We start from the raw sequence: 19,724 nt of genomic DNA, 5'->3' as shown, positions 1-19,724 counted from the left end.
GAAGGACACGTGCACAATCGAAAGCAATAAAAATACAACACTGTGGGCTCGGCAGCACAACAAGGGCCATATAACGAGTACGTCGGCCATACAATGAATACTGATAATTTACCTGCAGAACGAAAAGGCATCGCAGGTAAGCGGCTGTTGTCATGGCTGTCATGGTTGTCAGCCCATAGAATGCCGCGCTGCGCGATGTCACACTTATATAGTCCTGGGTAAAAGGCGACGTTATCTGATGACTTGGTAACGGTAGAACCAGGGGGCGCAGTTGTAAGAGCCAAGGTGGTGGCTCGTGATCTTGGGGTGGCGATGTAGCAGACCCTCGTGGTGTCGGTGGGGTGCGCTTCGTCCGGTGTGGCAAATCAAGGTCATCTGCTGCGTCTGGACAGGCCGGGAGCCAAGAGACCTCCGGGATGTCGCCAGCACATCCTTTGTCCCGTGGTCGAGGGCTACACCGGAGCAGAACCTGCAGAACGAAAAGGCGTCGCAGGTAAGCGGCTGTTGTCATGGCTGTCGTGCCACGTATCATCATTGAAACTCGTCACAAATTGAATGAAAAAGCTTAATTACATTCCGTGAGTGATTATAAACAAGCATTTCGCCGGGAGGGTGTTAGCGGTGAGAAACAATAAAACCACGTCTTATGCTCCCATAAGGGTGTTAAAATCGTTAGTGTTTACCACAGTACTCGACCATGCGTACCACATTGTGCCTAACCCTCGGTAACAAGGATAAACAAATTTTCGTATAAAGTAATCTTGAAAATCATTGTCTGAAGCCACTTGACCCAGTTGTTCGATTAAACGTAATAATCACGTGTTAATCAGGCATAAAATTGTTATTGTAGTTTTGCTTTCACTTCACGGCAACCTTATGTCCTAAGTACGGCCACAGCAAGCAGCACAAGGTCACATGATGTTTATGTAGCTTTATGGGAACCGTGCCAAAAAATGGCTGCTCCCATCGCAATTAACTTGCAGAACGCCATTCCGCGCTTATTCTTACTTTCTCACCCTCAGCGAACCGAGCCTTCCAGAACGGCAGGTTAAGCAGAGCTACGTACTCAGTTACCCAGCATTCATATACAAGATGAAAGGAAAACACCTCTTGAAATGTGGTATTCATGTATTCTGGAAGTAGCCTGGAGGGTAGCGAGGATGCTTTCTTTCTCTGAGAAGGTCCCTTTATAAGCAGGAACGGACGCAACGCACACATCTTTGTCTCGAGTATAGACCACCCCACTTGTGTCGATTAGTCTTGTATCGCTGTTCGCCTGCAAGCTCCAAGAACACCACGATGAAGACAACGGTGCTGATACTCGCCGTCCTTCTTATCTCTGCAGGTACGTTCAGAGCCGGCAAAGCGTGTTGAAATTCTCCTACCGGATGGGAGGATATGTACCTCAAAAGTTATTTTTGTCAATCTAAAGTACAGTAATTTCTTAGCTGAATTATGCTTCTATCTAGACATTGGCCTGGAGGTTCCTAAGTCAGCTACTTTAGACGGTGTTCTTTCAAGCATGTGTATGAATGTTCCCGCAGAAGCACGAAGAGCGCAGAACTTCAATAACAGTAAGCTGTGCTACCAAACGCTTCGCAAAAATTAAAGCTTATTTGAAATTGAACTGCAAATGCCGGAGCATGTCGCCTGACTGCTAGAAGAGTGCGCTGCGGAGGCTTAAGCACCATCGTCGTCGCAATAAAGTACGGCAACCGACATGAATCTAAGACTGATAGAACGGTCAGTAGGTCAAGATAAGAGCTGTATTATTTATAAATCCATTCTCACTTTTTCGTTGTCACATGATGTAAGATTCTGGTGGCATTCGCGCGCTGGGCCCTATGGGAAACCTAATTCTCAAGTCTTCCCGCAGTGATGTTGACGGAGGGGTCTCCGGCTAAACCTTCAAGATCCGGGTCAGGGGGGGCTTCGCGAGGCAAGAAATGTGGGGTAAGTACAATTTTGTTTTAAGAAATATTTACTGCCAAAAATATCAATGACTATACGGGTGACATACACAAAATGATGATATTTTTCTGCTTTATTTCGTGCTTTATTTTGTGCTCTAGCTTGTGCTTTAACACAAGGCAAACAGTAAGAATTGACGGACCGTAAAGTTGTGTTCGAAGAAAGCGAAATTCCTACAACGGAGACCAAACAGCAAGAACGAGAACATAGACCGCTCGAAAGGAAACATGTCTTCAGGATATATCCCCGGCGTAAGCACGAAAGCTTATCGGATGGCGCCCAGTCTATATACCACCCTTAAGTAGCATGGAATAATTCAACATACACTCCCCCACCTCGAAAAGGAAAGCTTAAATCTTGCGCCTTGGCATCATCACTTCCCCCTGAAGCAGGAGACGACCTGGTTCCAAACCGTCGGGAAAATTAACTTATTTTTGGTTAGAGCCAATTGAATGACAGAATTAAATAACCTAGGCAATTGTGACAGGTAATTCTTTCAATATGTTTAGCTTCAAGAATAGAAGTACACTTACTTGCAGTACTATGTTCGTCAGAAAACAGGCCTATCGAAAGCCGTTTGCTGGTACCTATATAGGGCACGGATACGACCGTATTAAATAATCACAAATGTACCCATCGCGATACCGACCGACCCTGCGGTACACAGGCAATGTAGCCCCGCTGAACCTAAGATATTAAGCAAAGAGAGGCATCAAAGCAATATCAGCCATTTCTCAATGTTAAGGTACAATATGACAATGAGGAATAATTTATGCGAAAGCATCGAATGGCCAACTGAGCGCAAAGTCAAGCGTCTCTAGCAGTGAAACTGCACCTAAATTTGAATTGGCTGTATTGCAACGTAATCTGCGAGCCTTGACAGAGCACAGAAGGCAAAAAGGTCTGCTGCTGCCGCGCTACAGCGCCAGTCGTTGTAGGAGGGGAGAGTCCATTGCAACGATGCCACGTCACCCTTGCTCTCGCCCTCAGAAGCCTGTCTTATTTGAACGTTCAATCCCCGCCTAGGTGGTCGCTGGCGTTCTAACATCGCCTCAGTATTCGCTATGAAGGAATTAAACTATAAAAAGACAGGTTACATTATAAAAATATAGTGTTTGTGGCAGTGACTTTCAAACATACAATACCACGCTCACAAGGCGAGAGTCGAACCTAGATAGCAGGCTTGTTAAGTTGTCTTCGTGACATTCTGCTACTGGGACCGAAATTGTCATTGCCAAGCCCGTCGTGACGATACTGTGGCGTGAAAATCACCGCGTCTTACTCGGGCGCATCCCTATTAGATTATGTGGCAGTAAGGCAAGGCAGCATGACGTCACGGATCGACGTAAACCGGCATTATGCAGTCTAAAAGGCATTGTTCAAGCGTCCCAAAGCGCTGCAAACGAAGGACCGCTCAACGACGTTTAATTGGGCAATAATGCTTTCGCATTCAAAACTACATGGCAATGTTTACGTGTCCTCAGATTTTTCTTTCAAGGGCTTGGCTACAACTCAGCTCCACAGGGTCGAAATAGCACTGCAGAAACGATGTAAATCTAGACTGAGGAATGCTGCGTGTAAAAAACAATTACGCACGCCCCCATATATGCTATAGTAGTATCGAGTGCATAGGTGAATCGAGTTTCACAAGTGATGGCACGACGCCAGGTTGTATTTCGTCCCAGCGAACCAAGCATATCACGAGACATTCGACGCTGAAAAAAAGGAGTGTTTGACTCAGTGCCCTATTTCATGGAGTGAACTTGCGGCATTGCATCAAGTTGTGGCATTAGGTAAGACGTCGCGAATATCAGAAATGTTATGTTGTCTGGCATGGGGCAAATTAAATGTGATCAGAACGCACGCAAAAAGAAAGGAAATGAGAAACCGCGTGCAACAGTGTTAGGTCACAGATTTACCCCGCATTTTAAAGCTTTGAAGGTGCTCTTGTCTTTCTTGACGGCGACTGGCCTATGTGAACGTATTTGACTCGCTCAGGCTCTCCGCGGGCGTGCGTTAGCTCACCGCAGCTTTCCTTCCCCTCCCCTCCATCTCTCTATCTTATCTTCCTACACCCTCCCCCAGAGTAGGGTAGCCAACCAGACGAATTTTTGGTTAAAATCGCTGCCTTGTCTCTTTATTTCCTCCTCTTCCTCCTCCTTAAACTTGTTTCCCTTTCATACTCTCCGGTTTTAGTAAATGAAGAAAGAAAGAAAGAAAGAAAGAAAGAAAGAAAGAAAGAAAGAAAGAAAGAAAGAAAGAAAGTAAGAAAGAAAATGGAGCCTAGCTGCTGCAGGAGTGTGCTAACGATTCATACCAATGATACGTTAAATGTACCACAAAGATCAGCAAATTGACGTCGAAGCAGGGCCTTCTACAGTTCAAGGCATGCCGCTGACTATCGATCTATAGATTTTGAACCCTTTTGTAAATTCTGGAAGCCCAACTAAAGCAACGGTCAATATTTGCGTGAAATTTAACCGACAGTTACATAGTTATATGCTTCAGTCAGAGTTTCGCGCAATATTACCCAGTGAGGAAACTGACACTGGATTCATGTTACATGCAAGGGGACGCTGTCAGGGGATAGTTTCGGGTCGGCATCGTTCTCGAAGAGCCAGGACACCTTGAGTGCATCTCTTGTGAGCAGCACTCCGTCTGTCACACTGGTTCATTTTCCACTAAAACGCCATGTAAAGGGTTGTGCTTCAATTTTTACGCAAAGCATATTTTATTGATCCATGGCGGCTTTTCATGGGTTGTACAATTTTATCAAGCGTAATAAGTACCTGGCGTTAGACATAGGGGAGAGCCATAATAATGTCACAGAGGAATGTGCGTCTGCTGCGTTATTTCTTGCTGGCATGTCACTATCTAGATCATAAACTTTATTAGAATATCAGGTACGGTTAACAAAAAGGAAATACAGGTAAATAAATGGATATTTGTTTTTCTCTCTTGCTCCCAGAGGTATGTCTGCAAGCCACACGAGACCTGCGAGGCGAGTCCTTTCGGGCAAGCATGTGAGTACTGTACTTCGTCCAGTCGCATTCCTTGCGCGCTTTGCCAGCGTGAGAGTCACGGGACGTGCTTACACCACATTTGGCTTGGCGGCATGATTTGCCTCACACTCTATAAATTTAAATACTCGTGTGAGGAATTGCCTTTTGAGCCATTCAAGAGCAAGTTCTCCTGTAGTTTAACGTCCTACTGATCCTCCTTGCGAAGCGAAGCACATCGGCGGACCCGATAGGCAGCATTACCGCATTTTAAGAGTTTCGAGATATTTAACCGTTCTATAGCTGCAAACCACCACAGACACAAGGGCGAAGAAAATATAATGAAATCAAAAGCAACGGCACGTGACGGCAAGCACCATAGTTATGTAGCGACCATCCGTCACTTCGTTGTCTTCGACGTAAGGGTCATTGCCCCTTGCTCCTGAAATTCAGTATACGTCACCGTGGGGGCCATTACCCCCTGCTAAGCGGCTGCCCGATTGGGGCGCTCTCACTGCCACTCAGCAAACCTGCTTTTGCTTCTGAATAAAGTCAGTCTACTCTCCGTTCTCAAGACAGAGAGTGCATTTTTTCCCTCTGCCAAACCAAGCTCCAAAGACGTCGTGACCCAGGATATTTAAGTTTTTTTTGCCAACAGTAACCATTGACGACGCTGCTCCTACTCATGCTGACGGAGATCGCTTCGCGGTTAGGTCTTCTGCCATCTAAGCAGAGCTTCAGTTTCCCACAATTGGATCCAGGAATCTCCGAGTTTGGTTTATACAAGCAGAGGCCCGTTTCAAACTCCGGCGCATCAATTCACAGACAGGAAAATATCTGAACGTCGTCTCCGCACTGCCCCCAACGTCATGCATGGGACAGACGACATGCTAGCGGGTACGCCTTCGGCCACAGCACACGGCGACCAGCAACGCGCGGACCTGCAGCGCCTCGAGCTATCGCAACAGAGTAGGCTCCAACAGCTCCTCTCCGAGGTACTCGGCTACCAACGACCATCAACTCTTGCACAAGTTGCGTCACTTAGTGGGTGTGTACTCCGCAAACGAGAGGCAGCTTCCACTTCTGCACGAGCTGTGTTTGCAGCGCCTCCCACAGTCCGCACGCACGGTACTGGCACGTTCCGACCAGACGAGTCTCGATTGGCTAGTTGCACTCGCTGAGCGTAAATGCGAGTGCTCGTCAGCGGCGGCTATCGCTACTGCGAGAGTCTCAGAGCCTGCAGATCGACTCACGCACCACGAGGAAACAGTCGAGCAGCTTATCGGTGTACTGGAGAAGCTGACGACGGGTGGCAACATTGGCGAAAAAGTACGCCGGCAACCATTCGCCTTCGCAATCTCGCAGCGCGCCGAGGGACTCGCTGAGGCAAATCGGCTGGTACCGCTGTTGCTTTCACCAACAAAGATGTCGCTGCATCCAGCCCTGTTCGCGGATGCGCACTGCACCGACCAGTCGCTAATGGCGACATACGACATCGGCCTTCTTAGAAGCCGCCTATTCTTCGTAGTCGACCCCATCAACGGCACCCTTCTGCACGTCGGCACCATAGTCGAGCTGTCTATCGTTCTCGCCACGGCCGCTGACCGCTAACGCGGCAACTCCGCACTCATGCTCCACGCAGTGAACAACGCTGCCATCAGGTCGTGTGAGCTCCGATCAATAACGCTATACACCGGACTCCGCGCTTCCACAGAACGTGACTCATTATACAGCAGAGTACCCGTACTGTCACTTGTGAGAGCCTCAGTCTCCTAAGATATTTCTCAATGTAATTTACTGCGGAGTGAAGTGAAGGGGAGTACTAGCATGATACACCACCCTGCAATATATGACTAAGTAAAAACGAAAGAAATTACGGAAATTTTATTTTGACGATTGGTTTAAATTATTGCCTCCAAAGGACCACTAATACGGAACGCTATTTTACCGCTGTGCTATTGTCGCGATATTTGTTTTCATGCGTTCCGAGCGCCCTGGTCATGAAAGCTGTGTTAATGTGCGTGTTATTCCCCATATTTTACTCATCCCCTAATACTGGCTCTAAACTCCGAAAAATATTCGTAGTTTGAAGTGAACAACAATATAATTACCCTTCATGCTGTAATATAAATTGTGACTTCTCACCTTTTCTTAATGGTGATTACTTGTTTAGAAAAATCATACTGCGTTGGGATAGATGCACAGCTCGTGGCGATATTTCGTATTCCAGATATTGTTAGTAACTTAATAAGCGACTGTTTCACTACAACTACCATCTGTAGTGCTAATACATCAAGTGACCATAATTACTTTTGCTGAAACAATAACTGTCCCATGTTTGTCTATTATCATGAGCTCATATGCTCCGCTTATCTTGTGTATTATCCTGAGCTCATATGCTCCGCTTATTAACGTTTCGAGAGTTCGGGTGGCTATAATATGAAGTAAATCAAGACAAGCCTCATAGAATGCTATCAACATATGCTGAATGGAAGCATCTTTAAGCTTGTATTCCGTAAAAGAAGGAGTAGTGCTAGATCTGCCGGCTGCTACGTCATAAAATGCTCGCCTTGAAACTTCAGTTGCAGGCTAATGTTTAGAACATAAGTAGATGTACATGCGCAGGTACTGTAAGAAGCCACGGTGGAAATTCGATCAGCCCTCAAAGCGCATCCCTGTACCGTCATAGCACAATGCAATGGTACTTATGTCGCGAAACTCTTCGGATTATTGTAAGGATTCATAAGTTTCTTTGCTTGGGCACCCGATATTTTTGTTTTCGATTTTATTTGAATATTCTATGCTTATTCAATAAATTGTCCTTTAGGCCTTCAGTCTTTTTTTCTTCATTCTTTGATTTCAGCAATGGTTGCGCACCGTGTGTGGTATATTCCTTAGCTGTATAATGGAGCGTTTTCTTCCAGCGCTTGTTGACTTTCAACAGTACACTCCGTTCCGCATTGTAGCAACTGTGTCAATGTTATAACTACACTTCACATCAATTTAAACACACCGATTCTTAAAATTTGATGTCTGTGCTCGTCTGCGTCTTATAGGTTATTGGTACTTTATTGTTACATGAAGCTAACAGACAGTGACACGAAAGAAAGTATTTCGCCAATTACTTGTTTGAATAAGTGAAACGAATAACTTATGAATAAGTAGGAACGAAAGTGGACGAAAAAGCAACTTGACGCAGGGGGAATAGGAAACAACGTATTGGCATTACGGCTGCGAGGCTCTTACGATTGGGACACCGTGGCGCTGTCTTACCGTCCACGTTGTTGCACGCCTATGTATAAGTACTGGAGTTAACGGCGGGCGTGTTAATCAACGAAATCACTCACGACCTTGGCAGCGGATGAAGAATATCCTATTAAAGCAAGTGACGCATTGCGGAAGAAAAAATGTTCCACCTTAGCCACTAAGGTCTTGAGTGGTGACCCTGGCTCACACAATCAGCGTCCACTTTAATCTTTTTGCAAATATAATTTCAATATTCCTCTTAAATAAAGAAGTTATTCCTGCTATGCTTTCCGTCTTGGCATGGTGTGTTGGCTTTATGTGGTTGTGACTTAGGGAAACCTCGACTCCCGTACTTCTAGCGCATTGTTATTTCTTACTTGCCGGCTCTGATATGGTGCTCAAATATGATAGAGAGAGAGAGAGAAAAACATTTATTCGGACCATTGAGGTGGTTGCTCTTGAGGTCCAGTGGGTGGTGTCCTCATTCCAGGACTCCACTGGCCATGGAAAACTGGCCACAAAGTTTTAGAACGTTTGAGATTTGATTCAAGAAACCAATACTTCAATACTTGCTCGTTACGAAGTCAGCACACAAGCGATTTCTTCTAGCATGATTGATTACACTGTGCTATGTCGACCATCGGTGTGATGCTAAATTGTGTTTGCAGTAAAATAAACCCTTTCATCAATCTATGCAGGCAGCGCTCCATCAGCGTACAAGTAAAAGCCCCATGGATGGACACCAACGAGACCAACCTGCTTGGCTGCGGAATAAAGTTACTTGCGTTCACAAAGTGTTGTATACGAGCTGATTCCAAATAGCTTGGTTTTAAATTTATGAAATCAATACACCACGAGTTTCAAGGCCTCCAGCAAATGAACCTCACAACAGCGCGAAGAAAAAGGATGCAGACAAGCTTGCACAAATGAATTGTTGAAATAATTATTGCGGGTATGCCAAAGGCAAATCGCTAAACCAAAGCGGATACTCACAAACAGGGCCAAAGGCGAAGTGCAAGCTATTCCAGATCCTCGTTAAATACCTTGTGAATATCCAATATCTGTTTTCACGGTTCGTAGTGGTGAAAAATTTATTTTTGTCCGATATGTCCGATAGGTTGGGGCTGCGGAGGGTGGAGGGGAGTAGGGATGGTGGGGGCTTCTTGAGTTTAGTGCACTCTGCGAGGATGTGTGCTAGAGTGCCTTCCGATCATCTGCGAAAGGGGCATGAAGTGTCATGCTCTGCTGGAAACATCTTGTGGAAGAGCATAATATGCGCTAGCGACCCCGCTTGCAAGATCGCTTGCTGCCTTCGGCTCAGTTGCGCATGCGGACGGGAAAGCCTACAATTTGTCACGGGGTCGGTAGCTCTGGCTTGCCCTCAGCCGGATTGACAGTTCTCGGGTATAGTGGTCGGTGAGTACGTTGCCTTCCACTTGCGAGTGAGACGGGACCCACACGAGTTCAACGGCCCGTCCCCGTGATTTGCGTTTTGTGAGGATCGCTAGTGTCGCGGCAGAGATGCTGCCCTTAAGGTAGCTTGCGCAGACGGTGTTGGAGTCTGTGACCCCGGTCCACACTCCCGGTTGTGCGAGTGCGAGGGTCACGGCCACTTCTTCTGCTTCGGCTGTATTCGTCGTCCGTATCGACGCGCCTGTGACCAGTTTATCGATGGCGGTGACGACCACCGTTGCTCTGGTGCCATGCTTGGGAAGCGAGGCGTCCGCGTTGAGAACCTCGGGGTCCACTTCCAGCGGTTGAGCCAGTGCCTTGGCCCGCGCAGAGCGTCTCTCGTCATTCCTCCCCGGCTGCATGTTCCGGGGGAGGGGCTTGGTCTTTATAATGTCTCTCCACGTTGTGGGGAGCGGCTCCGTTGTCGGGTGCTGTTAAATTTGGCATCCTATCTTGCGTAGGACGGCCCGGTTGTGGTCTGTCCGGCTGAGCCTTACTCCCTAATGGGATAGATGTACTTCCGCCAGCTCTTCCACCATGTTGTGGCCGCCCATGTCCAGCAGCTCCTGCGTTGACGAGTAGACTGGGGTGCTCATGGCGAGTTTGACTGCTTTATTATCGTCGTGTTCAGCGTCTCGCGGTTCACCTTCGTAGGCTGTAGGTACGGGGCAGAGTACGTTACGCATGACACAACGAATGCCTGCACCCGGCGCAGTGCGTCTTCTTCTTCGATTCCTCTGTACTGATTACAGCATATGCTGAAATGTTGCTCTTGAGCCACACAACTTACATTCGTTTGTCTTACATCGTATACATCTGGATAGATTATATCCCACAGCACTATATTACAGTATGTCCTTGTTTGTAGCTGCTGCTACTGGACGGACGGCTATTTATATAGTTTTTGATACGATTGTGGGTAAATATACCTCTGCATTTGTAATGTGTTGATATATTGTTACGTGTAGCTGACGCCCAATGCTATATATAGTTTAATCTGTTTTCACCGTTACTACAAGAGAACGTTCACATCTTAGTATTATTAACGTTCGGAAGTTTTGTCATCACATTGCACGTCATCAAGCCTTGCCTATTAAAGATACAACTGGAGCATGGGGAACAAACATGTAGTTTGTGCGTATACTTCTGGATACTCAGAGCCTACGAATAAAATAATGAAATTGGTTCACCCGTTAGTGTTTGACTTCTTAACGTGGCGTATTCTGGTTCACTATTTAACTTGTCATGTTTTCTGTTTACATGACAGAGACTATCAAATGTATCGTATATTTGCCCTAACATCGGTGAAATATTAACCAATTATTCGAAGAATGATATCCCGCAAAACAATTATTCTTCATCGATGTCCACGTTTCATTTAAGGGGGCCATGAACCACCCCTCGGGCTTGGTGAAATAATAGTCTGCGGGAAGCATACGCTGCCGTGAACATCTCTGCCAAGCTTTGCTGTCGTACACGGTGCGTGGCGTTCGGAAGCGAATCGCGAAGTCACCTTTTTCTCAAACACTCCTTCCAGCAGAAGGCCCTGTCTTTACTCTCTTCCTAAAAAGCCGAAATAAAAGCCACCATTTCGTCATTCCCTTAGACTGCTGTTGTTGGCCGATAACTGACATCAAGTTGTGGTCACCAACATGGCGTAGATACCGCGGCCGCCACGCGATGCCGTCACTAGTCCACACTGGCTAAGCGCACAGCTGCTCGCTCTGGACAACCGCGCATGGCTTATGTTTAGCGCGTCGTAGGAACCAAAGGCGGAATTCATGGCGTCTAGGTTAAAGTTCAAAAGCAAACTCGAACTGCGTGCCATGTGGCATTTAGAAGGCGGAGTTTTTGGACATGCCCCATTGCGCCGCAGCCTTCACAGTGCAAGGCATTGGAGAAGAAATGGAGCACAGAGGACGCCATGTTTGACTGCCAACGCCTAAGTTCCTGCTTAACGCATTGAAGTGCTTTTTGCGGCAAGGTATTTCTGAAACAGCCTATTTTCACTTCAAATGACCTTATCCACTTCGATAAAAAGTGGTTCAGGGCCCAGTAAACGACTTGACCGCTGTTCAATTCCCTGTTCAAATAATCGTTCTCGTAAGCGTGACAGAAGTGGACCGAAAATTTTCAAAACTTACTGCAATCGCGGCGCACGCGCAGTGACTGTGCGATTTTGGTAGAGCGACTGTCGACTGTAGACTGCCCAGCCGAGCGCTTGCCTCCTTTCCCCTACACCGCACATGCAAATACAACGCCCGAAGCCGGAGGCTTGAAATGCCGTGGCAATTCAAGGCATACTTCAGCAACCCAGTCGATGATCATCGTGCAATTCCCAGTCCACTAAAGACATGGCAGAGCATGCGCTCCCGTTTGGAGCATGTATTTGACATAGCGATGTAGTTCATGTCGATTCCAGCATATCTCTAGCACCAGAGCATCTATTCTCGCATGTTGCTTGTAGGACCATTAAAGAGGACATTGGTTTCACCTAAACATCCGAGCCAATTGGCCTTCCTTGGCGCTGTAGAAAAGAGCATCATCATCATCAGCAGCAGTAGCAGCATCGTTATTTGTCAGCTTATTTACATTTCACCATCCTTATTCATATCAGCATCATCAACTCCTTTCTTGTTTTTAAAGGGTGTACCATTGGCGAGCGCTTGCGGTACTGCAAGGAAATATGGCACTAGCAGAAAGCACCCGGAGTATTTCTGCTCGCGTTTTTAAATAAAGTAGCAGCGTCCTGATAGTGTTGGCAACATTAATGCAATGCAAGGCATACTGGCGGAGAATAAGTGTCGACGTGGCCCCGACGCCTAGTAAATGTACATAGTTATGCAGCCCAATCGCATAGTGAGGTATCCGTGATTCCGAAACAAAGCACAAAGCTGCAATCTTGATTAAAATTCACAAAAAATGTGTGAAGTTTCAACGCACATTATAAGATCAATTTGAAACGTTGTTTTCGAGTCAAGCGGTGAGTACTAAATGCTACACAACTTGCGACGATGGGAACAATCGTGCTTACTTTCATTACACGCAACATGCAGTCTAATGCAACGTTTATACATCGCAAAGGTCACATCGTAGACCTCTTGTAAGTTTTTTTATGTTTATGCTGAGCGCCACTAACAAGCTATAGTCGGATACAGCTTTAGAAAAAAGGGGAGGCCCTGCCCTGATGACCGAAGCGCGACAGCCGATAGCCTCCGCGACTAAAATAGTCCCGCTCAAAACATCATGCTCCTGAAACGCGTAATTCTCGTTATAAATAAAGACATTTGCATTTTGATGACTGGTTTATTAGAGCAGCACATGCCGGATAGCGGCAGGAAAATAACCCCGTGCCTTTCACAACGCTGCCCGTCGTCTGCTCTTTAGCTTCATTGCAAGTGACAAAAGTAGAAAGAGAAGCTCTGCAACGCAGGCGGACGGGGCATTGGGGCGTTGGGGCTGCAACACGATTATGCCAGTGCCGAAAATTTACACCAGCAGCGAAGAAGAATACGCTCGGTTAATGCAATATTAACTGTTTCTGGCTGTTTGAGCACTGCGCCACCAGGTGGCTGCACCATGCAGACTGCTCGACCGCTCACGTTTACGCCTCCGCCCCAACGTCCCAACGCGCCGGGCGTCCGCCTGCGTTTTACCGGAATACCGGAAAAGCTAAAACCTCTCTATTGATAGTTTACGCTAAGTTGACGGCGACAAATCTTTGCGTTGAAGGTTTCTTCTGCAAATAGTTTCTGTTGCGCGAACTTTTCTGATTTCTCCTGAGAATGGTATTGCTCCATCATTTCACCCCATCCGACGAAAAACACACCCGCCGCTACCGTAGGCACCAGTCTTTGGAAAACTTTCTCGCCATAACTTGACTCGGGAGCGAAATAAAACAACATGGAACAAGTACGCAGGACGTGTGTTCGCAGCGGTCGCCGCGGGATCCTGTATACAGGCGAAGCGTAGCACAGCGCCAGCGATGCTCGCTGCAATGTTCCTACAACGGATCACGGCTCAGAATAAATGCACGCCGCATAAATGGCGCATGGTAAGTTCGTAGTAATATTTCCGGCATGATAGACCCTCACAAACACTACTGGAATGCACTCTGACGAGGGGCTGAAGCACACAGCTGTCGCGACCTCGCCCAGTTCTAAGTGCGGGCGGCCATCTTCTCCGTCGGCGGGGTCACCAGCCGTCTGGCTCATGACGTTTGTCCAGAGCGCGCGCCCATTGGTGGATGCTCGTCTGCCTCTGCCTCGGAGGAGTAAACGCCCCCTTTTTTCTAAAGTTGTATCCGACTATAAGTATAAATACCACCACCTTGTAGCACCTATGGATGGTCCTACGCGCCGACGCTAAAGGCCACAACGCTACGCGCACGCGCGTAGCGTAGACGCGCGTGCTCGCTGGGCCCGGTGACGCCATGCCAGCGAAAGCGCAGTGCTAAGTGTCGTGCGCTACGTCGCACTCACGTGAAGTTTTTCTCTCAGCTTCTTTTTTACTCGTATCTCGTTTTGTAATCGTGGATTGCCTTTACTTCCATGCCCCATCATACGGTAGCCAGCCGGTCAATGCTCTGGCTTAGCTACCTGTCTTTCCTACTCTTCCTCTCCTCCTCTACGTACATCGTACTTCTTTCACTTACAAGAAGAAGAGTATCCGCTTTGCTTCAAAAATATGGTGCTGTTCGAGGAAAGCTATAAATTCATCGCATACAGACCATTTTAGTACTAAAATTCGACGCGCGATGCCTAGACGGAAACCTTTCGCAAGTAAACCTACCTTTATTGCAAAGGCTTCCAGATGACGTTAGGTCATGCGAATTTAAATAGTTAAAGGACAAGGACACCCACACGCCAATACCTTGCTACCATACAGATATGTTTTAAGTTTACACTCTTAGGAAGCGGCTCGTCATGTTGATTCTATATGTAAGTTGCTGAATTATAGGTGGATTTCCTGCAGCTCTGCCAGGCATAATCTTACTTCCTACCATTCTAAATATTGACTGAGAACTATAGATTACGGAAATTTTTGAGATAATTAATATTAAAACATGAGAAACGTACAGATTTCATTCCCAAACGCGAAACCAAAATGGCTGCGAATGTCCGGAGGTCGGTTCTCTAGTGAAAAAATTAGATGCTGCATGATGCACAAAGAAAGAGCAATTTTACGTTTTCAGGATTCCAACTGGGGCCGTACGAATTTCATGCGAAAAGGCTACGTGCAGGATTGCGCAACGCGGCGATGTAGTGCACATCACCCGCGTATAGAGACGGTGGGCTTTATCAAAATACGACAGGCAAATGCGTGACTGTGCTGTAGAAAAATTCGCAATGAAGCGTTTTTTTTTCTATGCGCAAGGGCATTATGAAAGAATTAAATGAGTGTAAGAGTGCGTGCTACGGGACTCTCAGAGCGAATTAGACGTTTCCATGTAATTTTTTTAATGGATGGTTTTGTCCTCACAATTATGTGTAATTTTTCTACCTCTCATAGGCCCCTATTGTTGAAACATTACGCGGCGTAAGAACAGAATTTCAAGCCTCAATGGTAACACTGCTGTAGTTTTCATGTGTGGTAGAATTTCATGTGGTAGAATGGTAGAACTCCTACAAGTAAATTCCTATAGAATTTCTCAAATTTAGAATCTAGAATTTTTTTAATACCAAGAAATGAGCCCGCCGCCATGTAAACGGGGGAACTTCCAGCAGCATCCGATAGGTGTGAAAATTATACAGTGTCGCACAGAGATGCCTCAGAGATAACAAGCAGTGGTAGGGATACGATCACACGGCCTTAAAGCAGCGGACGAAGGCCACGACAAAGCATTTCTATTCAAAACTTCACAAAAACAGTGCTGTATTCAGGAAGACAAAAATGATTAAGAATACTTAATCAGAATGCTGTTAGAATGACAAGCATTTATACCACACCTGTCTACCACAAGCAGGCAAGGTGACAATTTCTCACCGCTGCGTTTGAAAGAGGATGGCAATAAATTATCATAATCATCATCGCCAGAAATGCTGATAGGACCCCTCTGAGTGCTAGATGCAGTGCTACTTTCACCAATCGTTTGGGGCGTTTCTGGTGCCGTAGCGACCGCATCAGATCAATCACATTGTTTGTTGATCACTTACCAAGTTGAACGCCTGTCTCAGTGTGGGTGTAAACCTCACATATCTAGAAATATTCATAGAAGGTCACGTGTATTCTCTCCATGACTCAACCGAGCTGGCTAGTGGAACTGCCCGATGAAATGTCGAATCAAATGAACACTTGGCAAGAGAGAGAGAATTTATTTCAAGCATGGCAGAGAGGCCGACCTGAGCTATCGTGCTCTACCCTGCTATTCTGCAAAGCGTGAGGGCGGAACGGGGACGAGAAAGATTGGATGAGGGGTGGTAATGACACAGAAGAAGGATGCGCAACAATGAAGGCGAGTTGAGAGCATTCTCATGGTTATCAACAAAGCCTAAAATAGTCATTCAGAAATGTAATCCACTTTTCAGAGCGTGGAAGGAGTCACGAATCCAATTAAATCTCGGGGCCTCCAGTACGGTGAGGACATGTGCAGCTATTTTAACAGCGGAAGTCTTGAAACCACAGAGAATCAGGTGCTTTTATTCAAGCAGGTGCTTCACGAACTTTTTCTACGCTTGTCATTCTTTTTCAGCTCCGTCCTTGCCTGTAGTCGTCCGCCATGCTACCCTTAGAAATCACTCCTTGACGCAGAGGAACGCTACGGCATGGTGTCATGCCCGTCGGTATAAAGGGAAGCAAAGGCTACTAGGTACTCAGGGCAGGCGAATGTTCACCCTGTGCTCTCAGGGCCCCTGAATTTGCAAAACTTGAGAAGCGGGAAAATGCGCCATCATTTTCGTTCTTCAGTGCCTTTCTTGCTTTGTCTTTTTGTAAAAATCGAAAAGACTACTTCTGGCCTTCACACTCAGAATACCAAGAACGCAATACGTAGAGAGAGAGAGAAAAAAAAGGGTAAAGGCAGGGAGATTTACCAGATGAGTAGATCCGGTTCGCAACCCTACGCTGGGGAGAGAGTGGAGGGGCAGGTAAAGTGATAGGAAAGTAGACGTAAAGAAAGAAAGGAGCATAGCCATACAGTCGCAGTCAAATACTGTCACCGTGTACCGTAACAACGCAGCACGGTAGCACTTGCAGCACTATAAACATCAGTTCAGGCTACAGCCGCTTGTTCAATTCTGTTACCGTAAAAAGTGCAACAGAGCCCTCGTTGCCCTCCGCTGCGATGGGTTGTGATTTCGACATTCTAAAATAAGTTCCTCTGTTCTTTGGTCTTTGGTCGAATCACACGATCGTGATTTCGAGCGATGGTCTCTGTAAATTGCAGCGAGGACAGTCACAGATGTGTTAAAAAGCCTCCTCGCTACCACTGTCATCACACGAGGCGTCGTCGGCCCATCCGATTCGGAATGCAAAGGACTTAGTGAAGGCAGCCCCTAGTCATATTTAACAAAGCAGGGTAGCTTCGCGACGGCAGAGGCCAGCTGGAATGCAAAGACGTAGAGAGGAGTCTAGGTTGTGCAGCCGGTTGCTTTGAAAGCTTCCTGCGTTGCAGAAGGAGAACGTGACATCATAGGTGAGCATTCGAAGTTTTCTAGCAGCATCTGTCCTTGATAACGGTATCGGCTCCTCTTTGTCGCCTTCAGGAGCCAACCGAGCAGCGTTAGCGGCATGTTCATACCCTATGATACCGCAGTGACTTGGAAGCCAGTGAAATGTCACGTGGTGTCCTTTCTCACTCAAGGTATGCATTAGTTCTTTAATCTTGAATACCAGTTGTTCGTGTGCTCCGCGCCGCAGGGCTCATAGTAAAGACTCCAGTGCTGCTTTCGAGTCACTGAATACTGACCATCTTCGGGGTTGTTCTTGGCTGAATAGACAAAGTGCAGCGCGAAGAGCTGCAAGTTCAGCAGCCGCTGGTGTCGTTGGGAGACACTTCTTGAAACTGATGTGGTGGCTTTCAGTTGGAAAACCACGCCTCGAGGGCAACACTGGGGAGTTGACAATCCATCAATGTAAATATGTACGCGGTCGGCGTACCTCTCGTGCAAAAGGAGCAGGGTGAGTTGTTTAAGAGCAGCTGATGACAGTTCAGAGGTGTTCCTGACTCCTGGCACGATGAGGTGCACTGCAGGTCGAGCCAAACACCATAGAGGAATCACTGGCTTAGTTGCGGGCGTGAAGCCTGACGAAAGGCGGGTGTAATAATCCGAAATCGCAGCACAATATGATGCCTGCTGCCTTTCTGACTGTAGTGTTGCCAGATGAATGGAACGGGCACGGGCAAAGTACCTAATGTGCACTCTCAACACTTCCACCGCAGTGTGTGTTTGTATGGGTTGGTCCCGGGCGAGTGCAATAGTCGCCATTGTCGATGTGCATTTTGGCAAACCAAGACAAACCCTGAGATCTCGAGCTTGTACAGCCTGTATAGCACGAAGATGTGTTGGTCAGTACGGAAAAACTGTATCTCAAGAAGCCCAGAAAAAGAGCTCTGTACAATCCCAGCATTGCGTGAACTGACATTCCCCACGTTTTTCCGCACAGAAACTTGAAAAGCTGGGATATTGCTGCCAGACGCTATCTCATGTAGGCAAGGTGCGAACTCGATGAGAGATTTCTATCAATGATTATGCCAAGAACTCTGAGTCTTATCATAAGAAATTATCTGGCCATTTATTGAGATGGTGCCGGGTGTCATTGGTTTTCGAGTGAATGCCATCAGCGCACATTTGTCTGACGATCCTTCAAGACCTTGGTTTCGGAGGTGTATAGCTGTAAGAGCAGCTATTTGAAATCTTGCACGAATCTGAAGACTTGTCACACCTGAAATCTACATACATATGTCGTCTGCGTGCACTGATATCTTGATCGCTGCTGGCAATTGTTCAACGAGACCAATCAATGTGAGGTTGAATAGGGTGAGGCTTAGTACACTGCCTTGAGGAACCCCTCGGTAGGTATAGTGTCGTGCGGTTTGACCATCACCGGTGTACACAAAGAACGGTATCGTAAAAATGTAATAAAGAATCCGTTGAAAAACTCCACCACCTTGGCCAACCATCTCAAGAGCATCGAAGATAGCCTCGCGAAATACGTTATTGTATGCCCCTTTGACATCCAATAACAAAACTGCAGATAATCGTTTGCATGACTTTTGATGCCGGACATACGTAGCGAGATCAACAACACTGTCTGCAGATGAGCGATCTCGACAAAAATCAGCCATGCAATTTGGGAACATGTAGTGTTCCAGGTACCACTCAACACGGGGGGCAAGGATCATCTTTTCCATTATCTTTCCCACACAGCTCGCCAGCACTATTGGGCGGTATGAGATGGGTTCAAGTTGGGACTTACCTTGCTTCAGGAGAGTGACCAACCGGCTTGTCTTCCAGTCTTCGGGAACCTTGCCATCTTGTCATGATACGCTGTAGAGATCTAACAGTTCTCTTCATTCGCCTTCACTTAGAATGTTCAAGGCGCGGTAAGATATTCGATGTAGTCCAGGAGATGAAGAATACCTGCATAGAGCAAGAACCGCTTCAAGTTCCTCCATTGTGAACAGAAAAGCCATGCGGCAGTCAGGCAAAACAGAAATGTCACTGGGGGCTGGAGAGCCTGAACCGGTTGCTTGGCCAGTGGCCCTTGCACAAAAGTATTCTGTAACATCACCATCTCGTCGCCTCTGGAAGAGCGGCAGCGCTTTGAATGGGAAGCGTTGTTGAAGGGGGGGGGGGTGAACGCAGACCACGCATAATTCTCAAGATGTGCGAAAGTGGATTCGAGGGTCTAGTGACTGGCAAAACATTGTCCAACGTCGAGATTACAATCTATCCATGCGGCGTTGAATTTTCTTTTGTAGTCGTCTGGCTACCAAAGAAAAACCATTTAACGCATCTTGCGACAGAGCTGGAGACGAAAGCTAGGTCAAGACAGCTGCCATAATTCACACCTCGTATAAACGCTGGGCTGCCGTCATTCAGGAGTGAAAGGCCG

At 46.8% G+C, this 19,724-nt stretch overlaps 2 long non-coding RNA genes across 2 annotated transcripts in view; one reads left to right on the top strand and one right to left on the bottom strand.

The window, feature by feature from the left end:
- Nucleotides 1-229: 229 nt before the first annotated feature.
- On the top strand, nt 230-9,010 carry LOC139060551 (uncharacterized). Its single transcript, XR_011514914.1, has 4 exons — nt 230-493; nt 1,877-1,953; nt 4,940-4,994; nt 8,915-9,010. It is a non-coding gene; the product is annotated as an uncharacterized lncRNA (long non-coding RNA).
- A 10,090-nt stretch (nt 9,011-19,100) lies between these two features.
- Nucleotides 19,101-19,724, bottom strand: part of LOC139060554 (uncharacterized) — a 164,733-nt gene continuing 164,109 nt past the window's right edge. The window contains exon 3 of the long non-coding RNA XR_011514918.1: nt 19,101-19,249. This is a non-coding gene — a long non-coding RNA (uncharacterized lncRNA). The remainder of the gene's footprint in view (nt 19,250-19,724) is intronic.

Source organism: Dermacentor albipictus, chromosome 5 (assembly GCF_038994185.2).
Source record: "Dermacentor albipictus isolate Rhodes 1998 colony chromosome 5, USDA_Dalb.pri_finalv2, whole genome shotgun sequence".
In the NCBI taxonomy this organism is placed as follows: Eukaryota; Metazoa; Arthropoda; class Arachnida; order Ixodida; family Ixodidae; genus Dermacentor; species Dermacentor albipictus.
This window is presented reverse-complemented; position numbering and strand designations above follow the sequence as displayed.